This window comes from Pristiophorus japonicus, chromosome 12 (assembly GCF_044704955.1).
Source record: "Pristiophorus japonicus isolate sPriJap1 chromosome 12, sPriJap1.hap1, whole genome shotgun sequence".
Taxonomy (NCBI): domain Eukaryota; kingdom Metazoa; phylum Chordata; class Chondrichthyes; family Pristiophoridae; genus Pristiophorus; species Pristiophorus japonicus.
In genome coordinates this window covers 195,400,762-195,414,535 of record NC_091988.1, presented here as the reverse complement: position 1 = coordinate 195,414,535, position 13,774 = coordinate 195,400,762, and the positions used below count along the sequence as shown (strand labels likewise).

Sequence of the window (13,774 nt, the reverse complement as noted above, 5' to 3'; positions counted from 1 at the left end):
CGCCAGCAGCCAGCCCATCGACCGCACAAGGTACGGCAAATGAACCGGCCGCTCCAACCAGCCCTGGCACTGCCCCGATCCCACCCCCAGGATCATCGGCAGAGGAGTCCCCACTGGGCTCTTTTAAAAATGGTGCTGGGTCGGGAAATGACAGCGGAAGGGGTTCCCCCTCCGCCCCAGGAACCGGAGAACAAGGAGAGACCCGGCCATAGGAAATCCCCAGGCCCTCCAAGTGCTCCAGCTCCAAAGTAAGGGGCGAGGGTGGGTGTTCCTCCCCCTCCCCGCTGCCACCCCCCGGCCCAGCATCTACAGTTTCATTAAAATCAATATATTTTGTTTCTGCCGGGTCGAGCAACTCCCGGGGGAAGTTGGGTAATAGCTGGGCGGGCTCAGGTTCGGCCTTTTCGGCCTCGCCCGCCTCAGTCCCCGGGACGCCCGGCCCGGCGGCTACGCATTCCTCCGCGGTCCCCACGCCCCCCACGACAGGCAGATCTTCCACTCCATCCCCGGGAGGCAGAGGCTGGGCAGCCTCAACTGTCTCACCCTCCCCGGGGAAAGACTCCTCGCGCCTGCAGCGCAATTTGGGGGCGCTGGTGGGGGACGCGGGACACGCGGCGGGTACCGACTCCTCCGCGGAGGGATATTGTTCCCCCTCCGCGTCATTGGGGCGGTGCCTCTTTTTGTTCCTGGGGGCGCGCGGAGTCAGGGAGACCTCCATGTCTGCCGAGGCCTCCCGCTCCGCCCCCCCCTTTTCCTTTTCTTGCCCGCGCCCGGGCCCCTCTGTGGTGTTGTTCAAGGGCTCGGGCACGGGCTCGGGGCACCCCGCGCTCGCCGGTGACGGGGTTGGGCTGAGCGCGGTGGTCAAATTATCCGGCGCACCGAGGGGACCCGCCTCTTGATGTTTTGTCTTCTTCCGCGCCTTCTTTCCGGTCGGACGCTCTCCCTCCCCCCCGCCGGAGGCCCTGAAAACAAAGGCCTCCGACGATGCCCGCGCACCCATGGCTCCCGGCACGCGGACGCAACTAGGGGGAGGGGTGGCGGCAGCGCCAGCCTTGGCCGCCTTCGGTGGTTTGGCGGCCTTGGAGGCGGGGCAGTTCTTGCGAACATGCCCCACCTCCCTGCAGGCATGGCACCGCACGCCGTCCGACGTCCAGAAGACGCGGTAGGCAGTCCCCTCGTGCACCACATTAAAGTGCCCTTCTGTCATGTCCTCCCGCGCCAGCCGGACAAAGAGCTGGCGGCGGAAGGAGAACACGTGGCGCAGGCTGTTCTCCCTGAGGCCGAGCGGTATGGGGTTGATCCCTGACCTTACCTCCCCCAGTTGTTGTAGGTGAGGGAGGAGGAGCCCAGCGGGAACAAAGGGCGGGACGTTCGACACGATGACCCTCTGCGCGGTGGCTTCGAGAGGATCCACCGGCAGGAACGTCCCGCCCACCGTGAGCCCCTTTTCGAGGGCCAGGGACACCGCCCGCTCCGACCCCAGGAAGAAAACAGCCTTCCCAGACATCTTGGAGGCTGCGACAATGGCCGAGGGGCCGACTACCCCAGCCATCGCCCGCACGCACTCCTCAATGCTCATTGTGGGGTGAGTGTAGCTCTTGACCCCGTGTTTTTTTGTTATAAGTGTAAATGGTGGCAGGGCAGCGGGTGGCGCAGGAGGTGCTGTGGAAGCGGTTGCCACCTGCGCATACGTCCTTGCTGGCCCTGCCACCGGCGTGGATGGGGTCGCCATCACGGGGTCCCTTTAAGGGCTACACCCACCCCAAAGTCACAGGCCTTAATGGTCTTTAATGGCCTCGTGTATTTAACTGAGCAGAGGAGCCCTTAACGAGGCACCTCTCCCCTCGTTGACAATTGGGGAGAGGCCTTGCTCCCTCTGCTCAGTTGTCTTAATTGTTTTTTTTTTGTTTTTTTTAAAAACTTGGAAGGAAAGGGTTCTCAGAGAGAGAGGGGAGAAACAGAGTAGCAGAGAAAAGAGAGAGGGGGTGGGAAGGGGGGGGGGCTGCGAGGGCAGGTCTCTCCTCGCAGCTGTGGGTGGGTGCACTCCCCAGATGGCAAAACACAAAAGTCTTTGAGGTGGTCTTCAGGTGGGGGGAGAAGATGTCTTCACCTGGGGTAGCTGGAGCCACCAGGCACTCCTAACGATCTTTAATTGGGTGATTAATAACAATCTTCAGCCTGGTAGCTCCAGCTATCCCAGGCTAGGCAAATGTGGGGGGTGGGGGGGGTTCCAATTGTGGGGGGGGGCCTAGTTGTAAGCACGGCCCCCACACACACTACCACACACACACACACCCCCCGCGATGTTCCGGCCCTCAGTGGTCTTCTTTCCTCCCCCCACCGATACAACAAAGTCTGTTTGGGGAAATGCACCCACACCCACCTGTAGAGATAGTAGAGTCTCCCTCCTTCCACACTGGATGTTGTTGGTCTTTTCCCCCTCTCTCCAACTCTTTGCAGAATGGTGAAAAAGATGTACAAAGTTTTCTTTTCTCCTCCTCTCCCTCTGGGTAAAGTTGAAGGTGAAACCCCTTCCTTCCTTCTCTTCCTGGCTGGTCTCAGGGCTCTCCAGGCAGGAGCTCAAGTTGCTAGCAGCCTCTCTCACTGCTCACAGCTCCAACTGAGCAGGACACACCTCCACTGCTCTACGATTGGTTCCTTGTGCATGAAACTCTTTTGAGTTTATCTGTGAAAACATAAAACATTAAACGGTGCCACCCGACCTGGGTGACACAGCAGACATTTACAAGGCCCTTTTTTTCTCCCCCCTTTTTTGTGTATTTTTTTGTGTTTTTTCTTTTTTTTTTGTTTTTTTTTTTGGGCACTAAAATCACAATTTTTCCCCAGTGCCCCCTATAAAAGGGAAGGGGACACTAAAAGCACCGGCAATTAAAACAAATTAACTTTAAAACGTAAAATCAAATTAAAATTTGGTTGCCGGGCGTGATGATGCACTCCAGTCCCTCCGGTGCCCACCTCTCGCGGAAGGCCGCGAGCGTACCGGTGGACACCGCGTGCTCCATCTCCAAGGACACCCTGGACCGGATGTAAGAGCGGAAGAGAGGCAGGCAGTCAGGTTGAACGACCCCCTCGACCGCCCGCTGCCTGGACCGGCTGATGGCACCCTTGGCCGTGCCCAGGAGCAGTCCTACGAGGAGGCCTTCGGACCTACCCGCTCCCCTCCGCACAGGGTGCCCAAAGATCAGGAGAGTGGGACTGAAGTGCAGCCAGAATTTCAGGAGCAGCCCCTTCAAATAATAAAACAGGGGCTGCAACCTCGTGCATTCCATAAAAACATGGAACACGGACTCCTCCAGACCGCAGAAATTGCAGGCGGCCTGGGAGTCCGTGAACCGGCTTAAAAATTTGTTGCACGGCACTGCTCCGTGCACCACCCTCCAGGCCAAGTCCCCGATGAATAGTGGGAGGACCCCTGCGTAGAGTGCCCTCCATCGGGGACCCCCGCCTCCTCCGGACGGCAAGATGGTACGCCATGGCGTGTCCGGACGGCCGGCGAGGATGGCAAAGTTGAGGGTGTGCAGGAGCAGCCCGTACAGGAAACCCCTCCGCGCGGAACTGAAAGGCACGGAGGGGATTTCCCCGAGGCGGCTCAAGTTGTGAGGCGCCGGCCCCCGAGGGAGGTTCCGGGGTTTGGCGCCGATGAGGAATTCCGTCCGGACGGGGGTCAGTTCGGACGGGATCTCCCCACGTGCTTGAGCCTCCTCGATACACCTAACGGAGTCAGGGCCCAGAGCTGTTTTTAGCGACTCGATGGCATCGGCCGCGCGGCGGACGTTGGCAGAATTTAGGCGCCGCGCCAGCGTGACTGGCGCCATCCAGCCCGCTCCTCCGCCATCGAGCAGGTCCCTGACCCTGGTCACCTCACCAGCCACAGCCCTCTCTTCCGACCGCCACATGAAGCCTCGGCCGTGGAGGTACGGATTCCCGAGCAGCGGTTCCTGCAGGACGGCCGCCACTCCAGCCGGCGGAGAGCTGCGCTTGGTGGAGACTTTGTTCCAGACCCTGATGAGTTCCCTGTAAAAGACAGGCAGCTCCCGGAGGGCGGTCCTGGCACCCCCCAAGTTCACAAACAGGAGCTGCGTGTCATAATTGAGGTCGAGCTGCTGGCGGAAGAAATACCTCGCCAGAGCACACCACCTAGGAGGGGGCTCGACGTAAAGGTATCTCTGCAGGGTCTGAAGACGGAAAGTCGCGAGCTGGGCGCTGACGCACACCAACGACTGACCGCCCTCCTCAAGCGGGAGACTCAAGACCGCGACAGAGACCCAGTGCTTCCTGTTGTTCCAGAAGAAGTCCACCAGCTTCTTCTGTATCTTGGCGACAAACGCAGGGGGAGGGGTCAAAGTGACCAGCCGGTACCACAGCATTGCGGCCACCAGCTGGTTTATGACTAGCGCTCGACCCCTGTAGGACAGCACTCGGAGCAGTCCTGTCCAGCGCCCTAGGCGAGCGGCGACCTTGGCCTCCAGCTCCTGCCAGTTCGCCGGCCAGGCTTCCTCGTCGGGGCTAAGGTAGACTCCCAGATAGAGGAGATGGGTCGTGCTCCAGGCAAAAGGCCTGAGCTCCTCCGGCAGGGAGTCCACCCGCCACTGACCCACCAGGAGTCCGGAACATTTCTCCCAGTTGATCCTGGCGGAGGACGCGGCCGAGTAAATCTCCTGGCACTCACGCATCCTCCGCAGGTCAGCGGGATCCTCTACCGCGAGGAGCACGTCATCGGCGTAAGCCGAGAGGACGACCTCCACGCCCGGCCCTTGCAGAGCCAGTCCCGTCAACCTCGTCCGCAAGAGGCGCAGGAAAGGCTCCACGCAAACGGCGTATAACTGGCCGGACATGGGGCATCCCTGGCGCACCCCTCTCCTAAAGCGAAGGGGCGCCGTCAAGGACCCGTTAACCTTAATCAGACACTCCGCGGCGGCGTACAAAAGTCGGATCCGGGCGACGAAATGCGTCCCGAACCCGAAAGCGCGCAGAGTTCCGAGCAGATAGTCGTGATCCACCCTGTCGAACGCCTTCTCTTGGTCGAGGGATAGGAAGGCGACCGACAGACCAGCCTCCTGGGAGCAATGGATGAGGTCCCGGACCAGATGGATGTTGTCGTGGATTGTCCGGCCCGGGACCGTGTATGACTGGTCGGGGTGGATCATGTGGTCCAGCACGGCACCAAGGCGAGCAGACATCGCCCTGGCGAAGATTTTGTAGTCCGTGCTGAGGAGGGAGACCGGGCGCCAGTTCTTAAGGAGGCGGAGATCGCCCTTCTTAGGCAGCAGGACGATGACTGCCCTGCGCCAAGAGAGGGGCATCTCCCCGGTCGCCAGACTTTCCCCCAGGACCCGCGCGTAGTCGCCCCCCAGGACGTCCCAGAACGCCCTGTGGAACTCCACGGTCAGCCCGTCCAGCCCCGGGGATTTTCCCCTCGAGAGCCGGGCGAGGGCACCGGTCAGCTCCGCCAGGCTTAGCGGAGCTTCCAGATTTTCGGCGCCCTCCGGGCTGACCTTCGGCAGGTCCTCCCACAAAACTCTACGCGCTTCCTCGCTGGACGGATCCGGAGAGAACAGAGCCCCGTAATATTCACGGACCCTGTTGTTGACGCCCTCCGGATCCGAGACGAGAGAGCCGTCGTCGGCCAGCAGCGTCAAGAGCTGCTTACGGACACTCTGCCTTTTTTCCAGCGAGTAGAAGAAGGGGGAGCCGCGGTCCAGATCCCGCAGGAACCGGATCCGCGACCTCACGAACGCGCCTCGGGACCCGACGAGCTGCAGGTCCTTCAGCGCGGCCTTCTTCGCTTCGTACACCGTCCGCAGGGCCGGGTCCTGGACGACTTGACCGAGACGGGCTTCCAGGTCGAGCACCTCTTTTTCTAGGCGCCCGACTCTGGCCGCCCGCCTCTTGGTCGACCCCCTCGCGTACTCTTGACAGAAGACGCGGACGTGAGCCTTGCCCACGTCCCACCATAGCCTCAAGGAGGGGAAGCCCCCCTGCTTCCTTCTCCAGTCGGACCAGAATCGACGGAACGAGTCCTGGAATCGCACGTCCTCCAGCAGCCGGTTGTTAAAGTGCCAGTACGCGGACCCCGTCCTCGCGCGGAGCGAAGCGAGCTCCGCCCACACCAGGTGGTGGTCCGAACACGGCACCGGCCGCATGGAGGCCGCCGGGACGCAGGAAACGTACGCCCGAGACACGTAAAGGCGGTCGACTCTAGACCATCCAACTCCAGGCCTCACCCAAGTAAAGGCGCTGGAGTCGGGGTGGAGATTTCGCCAGACGTCCACCAAGTCGAAGGACCCGACCAGGTCCCTCAACTTCTCCATCGCCGTCATGCACTGCGGGGCACCGGAGCGGTCCCTCGCCTCGAGGGTGCAGTTAAAATCCCCCCCGAGGACAATGCAGTCGCCGACGTCGACGGAGCCAAGAAGAGCGGACACCTCTTCAAAGAAGCGCGTTTGCTGCGGGCCGGGATGAGGGGCGTACACGTTCACGAGATGGAGCGGCACGTCCCCCAGGCGAACCGTTACGTGCAGCAAGCGGCCTGGCACGGGCTCCTCGACCCCCAAGATCTCCGGCTGAAAATGCGGGCCCAGCAAGATGGCCACCCCACTAGAAATGGCGGTGAGGTGGCTCATGCGGACCTCTCCTTGCCATTCCAGGAGCCACGTGGCTTCGTCTCCCGGAACGGTGTGGGTTTCTTGCAGGAAGCACACCGCATATTTCCCCTCCCGCAGGAGCGAAAAATTGTCAAATCTACGGCGTGCCCCTCTGCCGCCGTTGATGTTGAGGCTGGCTATGGTTATCTTCATGGCAAAAGCATAGTGCAACCTCTACCTTAACCTATTGTGGGGGAGGGAGCGGAGTCTTTTGTTGAACTCCGCTCCCTCCGCAGCCCAGCGAGGAGTCCCTCGAGCTCGCGCAGCTCAAGGTGCTGCTCCTTTGTCAAGGGCCCGCCCGCGGCCAAGGTTTTAACGGCGGCGCGGACGGACCCCTTGATCAGCTCCGGCTCGGACCATTTTTCCAGGGCCAGTCGGGCTTGGTCGCGGCGACCCCGGCTCTGGGCCAAAAAGTCCCGGAGTTCCTTTGCAGGAATGAGGAGGGCCTCAGCGGCGGCCGCGAGCAGATCCACCGCCTCACTGGCGGTGGTCTCTAGGTCTTCACCCGCGTCCCCCACCGAGTCCCCGTCCTCCTCCGGGAGGTGGCCGCCAGCAGCCAGCCCATCGACCACACAAGGTACGGCAAATGAACCGGCCGCTCCAACCAGCCCTGGCACTGCCCCGATCCCACCCCCAGGATCGTCGGCAGAGGAGTCCCCACTGGGCTCTTTTAAAAATGGTGCTGGGTCGGGAAATGACAGCGGAAGGGGTTCCCCCTCCGCCCCAGGAACCGGAGAACAAGGAGAGACCCGGCCATAGGAAATCCCCAGGCCCTCCAAGTGCTCCAGCTCCAAAGTAAGGGGCGAGGGTGGGTGTTCCTCCCCCTCCCCGCTGCCACCCCCCGGCCCAGCATCTACAGTTTCATTAAAATCAATATATTTTGTTTCTGCCGGGTCGAGCAACTCCCGGGGGAAGTTGGGTAATAGCTGGGCGGGCTCAGGTTCGGCCTTTTCGGCCTCGCCCGCCTCAGTCCCCGGGACGCCCGGCCCGGCGGCTACGCATTCCTCCGCGGTCCCCACGCCCCCCACGACAGGCAGATCTTCCACTCCATCCCCGGGAGGCAGAGGCTGGGCAGCCTCAACTGTCTCACCCTCCCCGGGGAAAGACTCCTCGCGCCTGCAGCGCAATTTGGGGGCGCTGGTGGGGGACGCGGGACACGCGGCGGGCACCGACTCCTCCGCGGAGGGATATTGTTCCCCCTCCGCGTCATTGGGGCGGTGCCTCTTTTTGTTCCTGGGGGCGCGCGGAGTCAGGGAGACCTCCATGTCTGCCGAGGCCTCCCGCTCCGCCCCCCCCTTTTCCTTTTCTTGCCCGCGCCCGGGCCCCTCTGTGGTGTTGTTCAAGGGCTCGGGCACGGGCTCGGGGCACCCCGCGCTCGCCGGTGACGGGGTTGGGCTGAGCGCGGTGGTCAAATTATCCGGCGCACCGAGGGGACCCGCCTCTTGATGTTTTGTCTTCTTCCGCGCCTTCTTTCCGGTCGGACGCTCTCCCTCCCCCCCGCCGGAGGCCCTGAAAACAAAGGCCTCCGACGATGCCCGCGCACCCATGGCTCCCGGCACGCGGACGCAACTAGGGGGAGGGGTGGCGGCAGCGCCAGCCTTGGCCGCCTTCGGTGGTTTGGCGGCCTTGGAGGCGGGGCAGTTCTTGCGAACATGCCCCACCTCCCTGCAGGCATGGCACCGCACGCCGTCCGACGTCCAGAAGACGCGGTAGGCAGTCCCCTCGTGCACCACATTAAAGTGCCCTTCTGTCATGTCCTCCCGCGCCAGCCGGACAAAGAGCTGGCGGCGGAAGGAGAACACGTGGCGCAGGCTGTTCTCCCTGAGGCCGAGCGGTATGGGGTTGATCCCTGACCTTACCTCCCCCAGTTGTTGTAGGTGAGGGAGGAGGAGCCCAGCGGGAACAAAGGGCGGGACGTTCGACACGATGACCCTCTGCGCGGTGGCTTCGAGAGGATCCACCGGCAGGAACGTCCCGCCCACCGTGAGCCCCTTTTCGAGGGCCAGGGACACCGCCCGCTCCGACCCCAGGAAGAAAACAGCCTTCCCAGACATCTTGGAGGCTGCGACAATGGCCGAGGGGCCGACTACCCCAGCCATCGCCCGCACGCACTCCTCGATGCTCATTGTGGGGTGAGTGTAGCTCTTGACCCCGTGTTTTTTTGTTATAAGTGTAAATGGTGGCAGGGCAGCGGGTGGCGCAGGAGGTGCTGTGGAAGCGGTTGCCACCTGCGCATACGTCCTTGCTGGCCCTGCCACCGGCGTGGATGGGGTCGCCATCACGGGGTCCCTTTAAGGGCTACACCCACCCCAAAGTCACAGGCCTTAATGGTCTTTAATGGCCTCGTGTATTTAACTGAGCAGAGGAGCCCTTAACGAGGCACCTCTCCCCTCGTTGACAATTGGGGAGAGGCCTTGCTCCCTCTGCTCAGTTGTCTTAATTGTTTTTTTTTTTTAAAACTTGGAAGGAAAGGGTTCTCAGAGAGAGAGGGGAGAAACAGAGTAGCAGAGAAAAGAGAGAGGGGGTGGGAAGGGGGGGGGGCTGCGAGGGCAGGTCTCTCCTCGCAGCTGTGGGTGGGTGCACTCCCCAGATGGCAAAACACAAAAGTCTTTGAGGTGGTCTTCAGGTGGGGGGAGAAGATGTCTTCACCTGGGGTAGCTGGAGCCACCAGGCACTCCTAACGATCTTTAATTGGGTGATTAATAACAATCTTCAGCCTGGTAGCTCCAGCTATCCCAGGCTAGGCAAATGTGGGGGGTGGGGGGGGTTCCAATTGTGGGGGGGGGCCTAGTTGTAAGCACGGCCCCCACACACACTACCACACACACACACACCCCCCGCGATGTTCCGGCCCTCAGTGGTCTTCTTTCCTCCCCCCACCGATACAACAAAGTCTGTTTGGGGAAATGCACCCACACCCACCTGTAGAGATAGTAGAGTCTCCCTCCTTCCACACTGGATGTTGTTGGTCTTTTCCCCCTCTCTCCAACTCTTTGCAGAATGGTGAAAAAGATGTACAAAGTTTTCTTTTCTCCTCCTCTCCCTCTGGGTAAAGTTGAAGGTGAAACCCCTTCCTTCCTTCTCTTCCTGGCTGGTCTCAGGGCTCTCCAGGCAGGAGCTCAAGTTGCTAGCAGCCTCTCTCACTGCTCACAGCTCCAACTGAGCAGGACACACCTCCACTGCTCTACGATTGGTTCCTTGTGCATGAAACTCTTTTGGAGTTCACCTGCAAAACATAAACATTAAACTGTGCCACCCGACCTGGGTGACACTCCAGACATTTACAAGGCCCCTTTTTTTTTTTAAATTATTTTTTTTTTTTTTTTTTTTGGGGCACTAAAATCAAATTTTTCCTTTTTCCAGTGCCCCCTATAAAAGGAGAGGGGTACACTAAAAGCACCGGCAATTAAAACAAATTAAACTTTAAAACGTAAAATCAAATTAAAATTTGGTTGCCGGGCGTGATGATGCACTCCAGTCCCTCCGGTGCCCACCTCTCGCGGAAGGCCGCGAGCGTACCGGTGGACACCGCGTTCCTTGTGCATGAATCCCAAAAAAAGTTAGTTTGCAGGTGCAGCAGGTAATCAGGAAGGCAAATGGAATGTTGGCCTTCATTGCGAGAGGGATGGAGTATAAAAGCAGGGAGGTCCTGCTGCAACTGTACAGGGTTTGGTGAGGCCGCACCTGGAGTACTGCGTGCAGTTTTGCTCACCTTACTTAAGGAAGGATATACTAGCCTTGGAGGGGGTACAGAGACGATTCACTAGGCTGATTCCGGAGATGAGGGGGTTACCTTATAGAAACATAGAAACATAGAAAATAGGTGCAGGAGTAGGCCATTCGGCCCTTCTAGCCTGCACCGCCATTCAATGAGTTCATGGCTGAACATTCAACTTCAGTACCCCATTCCTGCTTTCTCGCCATACCCCTTGATCCCCCTAGCAGTAAGGACCTCATCTAACTCCTTTTTGAATATATTTAGTGAATTGGCCTCAACAACTTTCTGTGGTAGAGAATTCCACAGGTTCACCACTCTCTGGGTGAAGAAGTTCCTCCGCATCTCGGTCCTAAATGGCTTACCCCTTATCCTTAGACTGTGAACCCTGGTTCTGGACTTCCCCAACATTGGGAACATTCTTCCTGCATCTAACCTGTCTAACCCCGTCAGAATTTTATATGTTTCTATGAGGTCCCCTCTCATTCTTCTGAACTCCAGTGAATACAAGCCCAGTTGATCCAGTCTTTCTTGATAGGTCAGTCCCGCCATCCCGGGAATCAGTCTGGTGAACCTTCGCTGCACTCCCTCAATAGCAAGAATGTCCTTCCTCAGGTTAGGAGACCAAAACTGTACACAATACTCCAGGTGTGGCCTCACCAATGCCCTGTACAACTGTAGCAACACCTCCCTGCCCCTGTACTCAAATCCCCTTGCTATGAAGGCCAACATGCCATTTGCTTTCTTAACCGCCTGCTGCACCTGCATGCCAACCTTCAATGACTGATGTACCATGACACCCAGGTCTCTTTGCACCTCCCCTTTTCCTAATCTGTCACCATTCAGATAATAGTCTGTCTCTCTGTTTTTACCACCAAAGTGGATAACCTCACATTTATCCACATTATACTTCATCTGCCATGCATTTGCCCACTCACCTAACCTATCCAAGTCGCTCTGCAGCCTCACAGCATCCTCCTCGCAGCTCACATTGCCACCCAACTTAGTGTCATCCGCAAATTTGGAGATACTACATTTAATCCCCTCATCTAAATCATTAATGTACAGTGTAAACAGCTGGGGCCCCAGCACAGAACCTTGCGGTACCCCACTAGTCACTGCCTGCCATTCTGAAAAGTACCCATTTACTCCTACTCTTTGCTTCCTGTCTGACAACCAGTTCTCAATCCATGTCAGTACACTACCCCCAATCCCATGTGCTCTAACTTTGCACATCAATCTCTTGTGTGGGACCTTGTCGAACGCCTTCTGAAAGTCCAAATATACCACATCAACTGGTTCTCCCTTATCCAATCTATGATGATAGATTGAGTAGACTGAGTCTTTACTCGTTGGAGTTCAGAAGGATGAGGGGTGATCTTATAGAAACATTTAAAATAATGAAAGGGATGGACAAGATAGAGGCAGAGAGGTTGTTTCCACTGGTCGGGGAGACTAGAACTAGGGGGCACAGCCTCAAAATACGGGGGAGCCAATTTAAAACCGAGTTGAGAAGAAATTTCTTCTCCCAGAGGGTTGTGAATCTATGGAATTCTCTGCCCAAGGAAGCAGTTGAGGCGAGCTCATTGAATGTATTCAAATCACAGATATATTTTTAACCAATAAGGGAATTAAGGTTTATGGGGAGCGGGCGGGTAAGTGGAGCTGAGTCCGCGGCCAGATCAGCCATGATCTTTTTGAATGGCGGAACAGGCTCGAGGGGCTAGATGGCCTACTCCTGTTCCTAATTCTTATGTTCTTATGAGTAGAGAGCTTGCTTTGGGAATCTTGTATTAGGCATGCGAACAATGTGGCCCCCGCAACGGAGCTGGTCAAGTGTGATCAATGCTTCGATGCTGGGGATGTTGGACTGATCGACGACGTTAACGTTGGTGCGTCTGTCCTATCCACGGTGCGGTCCTGGACAACATGGATCACTTACCAAGCTAATTATAGCACCTCTACTGACATCAGCTAACTCAATACACCAGCCCCCAATTATTTACCTCCCCCTCTACCTGCCTCTGGGAACCTCTTTGAAGGCAAGACCCAGCATAGACGTTACAGCATGAGAAACTGTGGGCCAGAACTTCACAACAGGTTGCATTCATTTTTATATTAATTCTTGGGATGTCGGTGTTGCTGCCAAGGCTGGCATTTATTGCCCATCACTAGTTGAGAAGGTCGAGATGAGCCACTTTCTTGAACCTTTGCAGTCTGTGTGGTGAAGGTTCTACATAGTGCTGTTAGCCAGCGAGTTCCAGAATTTTCACCGAACGATGATGAAGAAATGTTCATAAACTTGGGCTTTCCAGCCTTGAATGGATGAGTCCTGGAGGTGACCTTTGATACATCTGTTTGATCGTAAATGGCATGGAAAAGATAAATGCAGAAAATACTTTATAATTAAATTGCAAGAGTATTACAAGAGGTCATAAATTCTAACTAGTAATTTAGGACTGGTGTCAGGAGGTTGCTATTGGCCAACAGATGGAATGAACTCCTGGATAGCATAGTGGTGGTGAAAACCTGGAATCATTGAAGGAGCAATTGGATTTAGCGATTGTGGCGTTGGGGGTGGGTAGCGGGAGTACTTTAACATCCTTCTGGATGGCTTCCACCTCTGTAATTATTTTGTGCCCCAATTATAATTGAATTACTTGTTGCTAAGTTTTGCTCCAGGGTATCTGTCCAAGGACTTTGTTTCTGACGTACAGGGTGATTGACAAGGGAGTATTCTACATATCTGTCTTTCCTTGCAGGAGGTTGGTAACCTGTACGACATGTTTCACACACGGTATACTTAGCAATGGAGAGCTTGTCAGCACAGAGTGGTTACCATCGTGGAGCTCATGTGAGTACTGCTGCAGTGAAGCCGTGCCTCTCTGGGACCTGTTTCTTTTATCTTCTCTTTTATTTCTCTCACCCCACCTCAAATGTTGTTCTTTTCTCTCGAAAGTACTGACTCGTGCTGAAGTACAGGTCCCCATTTTCCATAGGCCGCTAGCGCCTTAAACCCAACCGTGTCCCCAAGACGGTGAGTGTCAGCAGCCGATTGATCCCCACAAGAGTCATCAAAGTCAAGTCCATCTGGTCCTCACCTGATGGCAACGTGTTTGCTTTGCAGCATCAGTCAGTTGGCTGTTGGTCAAGAGAGGGAACCCTGGCTGATTATATTTTCTTTAATCTTCCCCTTCCTTATCCCTAATGACGCGGAGGTCAATCACAGACCATTGCTGTGCAAACCCCGTTACGGACCAGCGATCGACCCTGAGCCTAAGTCTCACCCCAGCTGGCGGGGAATTTACCCACTGAGCCATTGGAATCCTGTGCAAACAATTTTAAAGTCCTCTTGTTTGGAAAACGTTGCAGGCACGTTTCTGAAACTGTTTAA

General features: G+C 57.2%; 1 pseudogene; it reads left to right on the top strand.

Moving 5' to 3' along the window:
* Window positions 1-13,774, top strand: part of LOC139276905 (deoxynucleoside triphosphate triphosphohydrolase SAMHD1-like) — a 103,438-nt pseudogene that overhangs the window by 68,495 nt on the left and 21,169 nt on the right.